The following is a 7319-nucleotide window of genomic DNA, read 5'->3' as shown; positions in this document are numbered from 1 at the left end:
CACACACAACAGTGAGAGACCTATCCCCGAGCCGAAGCCGCAGGGAAACGACCCTCTCGTTCACCGGGGTAAACTCCAACACATGGCGGCAGAGCTGGGGGGCTATAAGCAAACCCACACCAGCCCGCCGCCTCTCACCATGGGCAACTCCAGAGTGGTGAAGAGTCCATCCCCTCTCGAGAAGTGTGGTTCCAGAGCCCAAGCCGTGCGTGGAGGTGATTCCGACTATCTCTAGTCGGAACCTCTCAACCTCACGCACAATCTCAGGCTCTTTCCCCGCCAGCGAGGTGACATTCCATGTCCCAAGAACCAGATTCTGTGTCCAGGGATCGGGTCGTCTAGGCCTCCGCCTTCGACTGCCGCCCGATTCGCTTCGCACCGGCCCCTTATGGTCCCTCCCGTGAGTGGTGGGCCCACGGGAAGGTGTCCCCACGTCGCTCCTTTGGGCTGAGCCCGGCCGGACCCCGTGGGGGAAGGCCCGGCCACCAGGCGCTCGCATACGAGCCCCAACCCCAGGCCTGGCTCCAGGGTGGGGCCCCGGCTGCGCCATACCGGGCGACGTCACGGTCCTCGTTTTATTTGTCTTCATAAGGGTTTTTGAACTGCTCTTAGTCTGACCCGTCACCTAGGACCTGTTTGCCTTGGGAGACCCTACCAGGGGCATATAGCCCCGGACAACATAGCTCCTAGGGTCATTCGGGTACTCAAACCCCTCCACCACGTTAAGGTGGCAGTTCATGGATTCCTCAATTCAAGCCTCAAAATTGCTTAAAGGGTTAGTTCACCCAAAAATGAAAATAATGTAATTTATTACTCACCCTCATGCCGTTCCACACCCGTAAGACCTCCATTCATATTCGGAACTCAAATTAAGATATTTTTGTTTAAATCCGATGGCTCAGTGAGGCCTGCATAGCCAGCAATGACATTTCCTCTCTCAAGATCCATTAATGCACTAAAAACATACACTCTGAAAAAAAAGAGGTTCTATATGGCAGTAAAAGTGGTTCTTCGTCGTAATCAGAGGAACCACTTTTGGTGCTATATAGCACCATATCTTAACATGTTCTGTATATGGTAGTGGTGCTATAGCACCTTAGCAAAAGAACTGCTGAAGAACCGCTGAAGAACCACTGCTGAAGCATTAAAATTGGTGCTATACAGCACTTAAAAAGGTTCCTCTATGATTACGAACCAATTTTAGTGCCATATAGAACCTTTTTTTTAGAGTGTATTTAAATCAGTTCATGTGAGTACAGTGGTTCAATATTAATATTAGCGACGAGAATATTTTTGGTGTGCCAAAAAAAAACTAAATAACGATAACCGATTTCAAAACAATGCTTCATGAAGCTTCGGAACGTTATGAATCAGCGAGTGTCACTGAGCCATTGGATTTCAACAAAAATATCTTAATTCGCGTTCTGAAGATGAATGGAGGTCTTACGGGTGTGGAACGGCATGAGGGTGAGTAATACATGACATTATTTTCATTTTTGGGTTTCCATTAAAAAATTAGAAAAATGTATCTCTTGGTTTTAATAGTGAAATGTTTTTCTATGCAACACTGAACCACAATTTTCTTAAGAAAATATATACCGGTATACCATTTTTAATTAACACCTTAATTTTTTTGTGTGTGAAAATGACAAGACCCATGATTCATTTTTTGCAGAACTCCGTTGCTGCTCCGGAAAAACAAACTGCATCCACTGTTCCCTTAACGCTGGGTTCTTTGGGAAGCTGAACAAGGTTATCTTTCCCTCACAACCAAAAACACACTTCTTTAGGGACATTTTTGATTTTGTGGTCTAAAAACAAAATGACAGCGCTACCGACGGCTTCCGTAAACCGAGGGAAGCTGCACTTGCTCTCGCTCTGGTTGATTTGCTCACACGCTCATCCGGGAGAAGTGCCCATACAATGAATTCTACCCTTTATTACAGCATACAGGACCATACTAAAAAAAACTTATTTGAGTCCTGGAGGAGTGTATTTGGAACAGAAATATATGTACTATGGCCATGTTTGGCCGTCAACTATGGCCATGTTTAGCATGAGAATCCAAATCTTTAACAGTGTAAACAAGTCAGAATGCACAAAATAACATTAGACATCCCCTTTAAATGCTACTTGTCCCTCATAATTAGCTAATAAATTCGGACACATTGGAAGAACAAAATCATCTCAAATTTCTCACCAATTCTCATTACAATAACGTGTCCGGAGTTTGTTTAATTCTTGTTACAGACCTTAGTCAACGTTGTGCCATATTTAATTTCTGACAGGAATGAAAGTGAGGCTGTGAGGGGCAAAAGTACCGTGTTCAATGGATTGTACTGTTCTATGCCAATTCTTCAGCTGACTTTACTTAACTTGCAGTAGACAAAACTCCATAAAATGTTTTTAAATGTTGTGAATTTTGAAAATGACATGTGACCTAGGACCTCTGTATGGTACAGTGCATGCCATTGTAAAAGACTGGAAATGTATCCCTCACAGCCTTGTTTTCATCCATGCAGGATTTAACAGCGTCATGTCTTGGAAAAAGTCACAACTGCAAAAAAAAATTTAACACGAAAAGTGAAACACGTTAAAGGGAATAGGTTAAATTACTTGAGAGTGAAATTCTCTCTCAACCAAATAAGTTTAATTTAGTAAACTTAATCAGAAATCTGATTCTGTAGCTCAGTCAAACATGAGAAGCTGGTGGCTTTTATATGTGTGTTTGTGTTAGACAAGGGCTAGATAAAGCTTGTCTGTCTCTTTAGTTAACATTAGTCCTAATTACCACCACAATACAGCTTTACAAATACACAAACATCTGCTGACAATTAGTGTGAGGTGGTTGTCAAACAGTGATTATCAGCCTCATTAAGAGGGAGGCGAATCTCATTATGTGTGTTTAGAGTCCTGACGACATAGATTAGTGTTGGGCAGTTTGAATCCACCCTCGCCCCTCAAACACAGACCACACAGAGGGGTAATGGGTCTTGAATACACAACTCACTTGACCAATACATCCGAGTACATCTCCTGAAAGATTCATTCAATCAAACTCTAAAACAAACATCAATACCCTACCAATGACATGATAGGCTAATTTCATTATTCTAATGACTTTTTAAATGCTATTTAAGTTTGTGTAATTGGGTAGTGGGCATGTGGAACTTTTTTTCGATCAACAGTTTAATATTTATATTAATTTATAAGATATATTTTAGTCCTTGTCTTATAACTCTCAATTAGCAAAACAGTTTAAAATAGTTAGCAAGTTTAACATCATGCTGCAAGACCTGTCAAGTTTCCAAATTTCATTTTAACTAATCAATTGAGATTTACAAGCTGTCAAATGTAAAATTGAAGAAAAAAAATCAATACAATAAAGTGCATGAAACTCTAATGTCAAATTTAGACATTAAAAATGACCAGAAGGTTTAGTCAGTGTATGGATGTAATATTTCAAACCCTGCTGTAGCCTACTGCATTTCTAATGTAATCTGTAACGTTACTGGACCACGATTTCACGACTAACGTTCGTTCAATTTCTAATCTGCATAGCTATAATTTAAAAATATTTTATCATCTAACGTTCACTTTGTCGATGTTGACTCATCAAAAAGAAAATAAATGAATGGACCGTTTGCTTAACACATTAGCAGAAGAGTATATCCCACTACATTCATTATTTACATATTTAGCATATTTGTCCTCTTCAATATTTATTTACGTGTTACTTGAAGTTAGCCTACTCTAAATAATTAACCCATCCAAAAAGTACACAGGTATGGTGATGGTGTCGAATTGTTATATTATGGTAGGTACAATGGTTGTTTTGGTAACGTTACTTTAAGTGCTTTTGTGTAACTTACTGTAGTGTTTTTGACGTTATAGTGTTTTTACCTTCAGTACTGAGTCGTTCAGACGCCGCCGCACGTGCTGGTGTTCAACCTCAATAAAGACTTTTAAACCCCCTGGCAAACGATTTGAAGACGTTTGTAGGTTTTGTTTCAGTTGACTGTAGGTAAACATCCACTTCATTCACTATTTTCGGGTTTTTTTTGTGTGTGTTCTGAAGTATTCAATTTCTGTCAGACCGAGTAACCGCGCCAATGGATTTAGACCATGATTTAGACTGAATCGCGAACTGATTCATTAATCATTAACCGTACAGATTCAATTAAAAGAACCGACTCGAAAGAGTGACTCATTCGCGAATCGGACACCTGATTATAAACAATCGAGAGAGAAAAAATACCGTACACACGACATAATTATTAAAATATCGTCAGGGGAAAATTGTCTCAGGCAATAGTAGTAGTATTTTAGTAATAGCATTTTACTTCCCAGCAGTAAATAAAAGTCTAGCGACGCGGCTGGCTTGTTGGTGACATTACATTTGTTGACCTTCATTACATTTTTGTTTACATTTGTTTTATGGCAATTCATTTATATTAAAAAAAATTAAAATAATAATAATAATATATATATTGCTACTTTAATAGCCTAAACTATAATTATTTTAAGAATTATCTCTGTTGCTATATGAACAATAATCAATGTTTACAAGTTGTTTTTTATTTGCACATGTGTGTGTATGAGTAAATGAGAGTATATGTGTGTGGTAGGGTTGTTTTGGCTGACCTTTCGATTTCCTCAAAACAGTATAAAATGTCCTTGTTCAACTTAAACTGAGGACACACGCACCCTGATGTAGTCAAAATATTTCTTTTTGCTGGTAATTCCCAAACTCATTAGACACCTTCATCACATAATGAATTTGTGTTGGCATGCAGTGTTTGAAACTGAAAGCATTCTCAGATTAACAAACTGACTAAAATGAGTTTGATTATATTATAGAACCATTAGGTGACAAATTAGACATGCTACATCAGCTTAAATACAGAAATTGGACACATATTTAAACCAAGCATATGTTATTCAAAGCTATATGTTAAACATATAGCACTAAAGTAAAACAGACCGTCTCGATGTGTGTGTCTGGGCAGAGTGCCAGTGAGAAGCTAGACCTGCGGGCCATAACCAACCCGATGCTTGTTAAACCTTCAAATGACTGTTTGTGTTCAAACCAATAAAGCCCAAGACATAGAATTTACTTTAATGTTGCCAACATTTGCATTTGACAGATGCTTTTATCCAAAGAGACTAACAGCATCATAGGCCTATATATTTTATCAGTAGCTGCGTTAACCTCTGCTTGTTCTTCCTCTCAGTTTTTACACCGTTTTATGTAATTATTAGGGAACTGACTCAGCTGCATGTCCAAATTATATACTAACATCAATCAAAAGGCGAAAAAAGATCAATCAGTCAATCCAAATAATTTCTCATGAGTCCACATCCAGAGCAATCAATATAGCTTTCAGGTCAACAAGGTCGATGTACATTTGCTGAAATGCAAACTGTATTGGTTATTGTAACCCACAATGTACTTTCCATTTACATAAAGGATGTAACAAAATATATAAGACTTAAGTGTAAAACTAAAAAAATCAGTCCAAAAAAAAAAGAACCGTATTGATCAATTAAGCTGAATGAGGAACGAGATTCATCCAAACTTCTCAAACACTCCTTCTTAATGCATTATATTTTAACTGCCACAACTTAAAACAAAATTGAATAAATGATTAAAAACGACATGACACACCGTAACAATATGAAAGCAATAATATACACTAAGTCGGTCATTCTCCCTAAAACCTATGGTGATCCATATCACCCTGAAGGGATTTATTTTGCATATATTTTTTATATTTTAAAGACCAGCTGAGTATCCAATACAGTAACTACCAAATTAAAAAATACACTCTTAAAAATGAAAGTTCCAAAAGGGGGGTTTCGCAGTGAAGCTAAAGATTAACAATTTTTGGCTCCTCCAAAAAACATTCAGTTAACTGTTCTTTAAAGAACCACTTATTATTGTGAAGAACATTTTAATAATCTAAAAAAAATCCCACTTTAAAGAACATTTTGTGCAATAGAAAGGTGGATGTAATTTTAAGCGTGATGATAGATAGATAGATAGATAGATAGATAGATAGATAGATAGATAGATAGATAGATAGATAGATAGATAGATAGATAGATAGATAGATAGATAGATAGATAGATAGATAGATAGATAGATAGATAGATAGATAGATAGATAGATAGATAGATAGATAGATAGATAGATAGATAGATAGATAGATAGATAGATAGATAGATAATGTCTTTTGTATGTCTCTCTTCTCTTGGGAAGATGTTTATTGCTCTAATTAAGCAGACGCATTCACAGAATCTTATTCTATGCCATTTAACAGGCTTTAGAAAGAGAGCGAGGGATGAAGAGAAGGCTATTGTGGAGACATAAATGTGTCTGTCTGAATATGCTGCCTAATTATGTCCTTTGAGACCAGGACAAGAGGAGAGCGGAATGAGAGAATGAAGAAGGGGGAAAGCAGGATGAGGAAGAGGGAGAGAGAGAATAGAGGGGGAGGAGAGACGTGAGTGCCTGGAGGAGTCTGAGAGCAGAGGTCTTAAGCCACCGGTGAATGGAAGAAGACAAACTAAACAGACGTAAGAATGACAGAGAGAGAGTTGGGGGAGGGCCGGACAGACAAATAGAAAAAGAAAAGCCGTTGAGAGGAAGGAAAGAACACTAGATACACAAAAGAAAAACAAGAGCAATACTTTCAGTCAGTCTTTCTATTATGAAGTGGAGGACTGTATACAAAGACAAACACACACACACACACACTCACAATGTCTCATTCAGAGATTAACTGTTAATGCAACATTTATTATTAAGGTATTTAATTTTTCCACTATATAACTGACATGCAAATATTCACATTGCTGTCCTATGTGTGATGAATACTGTACCTGGAAATTCCTCACAGATTTACATACCTCTGATTTCTTCAGAGTCTTTGGATATGTTCAGAAAAAGCATTCACCGTATTTGTATTTCTGCAATATGCTGTGTACATGGAGATTTCCTGCATAGAATTTCTCGATGACCAACTAAGTGCAGTATACAACCTGAACACATTTTGTAAAACACTGTATCCCATGATGCAATGGGTTCCATTTGACGATCCATTTCCAACGTTACATGAACCACAATTTCAGCTGTTATTTTTATCTCTCTATTTAATATAAACATCAATCAAGAGATGTTAAATTAATAGAGATGTGGTAAAAATCTGCTGATATTGTGATTGTTGATATTGTATATTTAAAGGAAACACACTAAAAAATGCTGGGTTAGTCCATTTTCAATCCAATTTAGGTTATTTTTAACCCAGCATTTTTCA

Source organism: Gobio gobio (genome assembly GCF_949357685.1).
Source record: "Gobio gobio genome assembly, chromosome: 6".
NCBI classification, from domain to species: Eukaryota; Metazoa; Chordata; class Actinopteri; order Cypriniformes; family Gobionidae; genus Gobio; species Gobio gobio.
The sequence above is the reverse complement of the archived record's forward strand: the minus strand, read 5'-3'. Positions refer to the sequence as shown.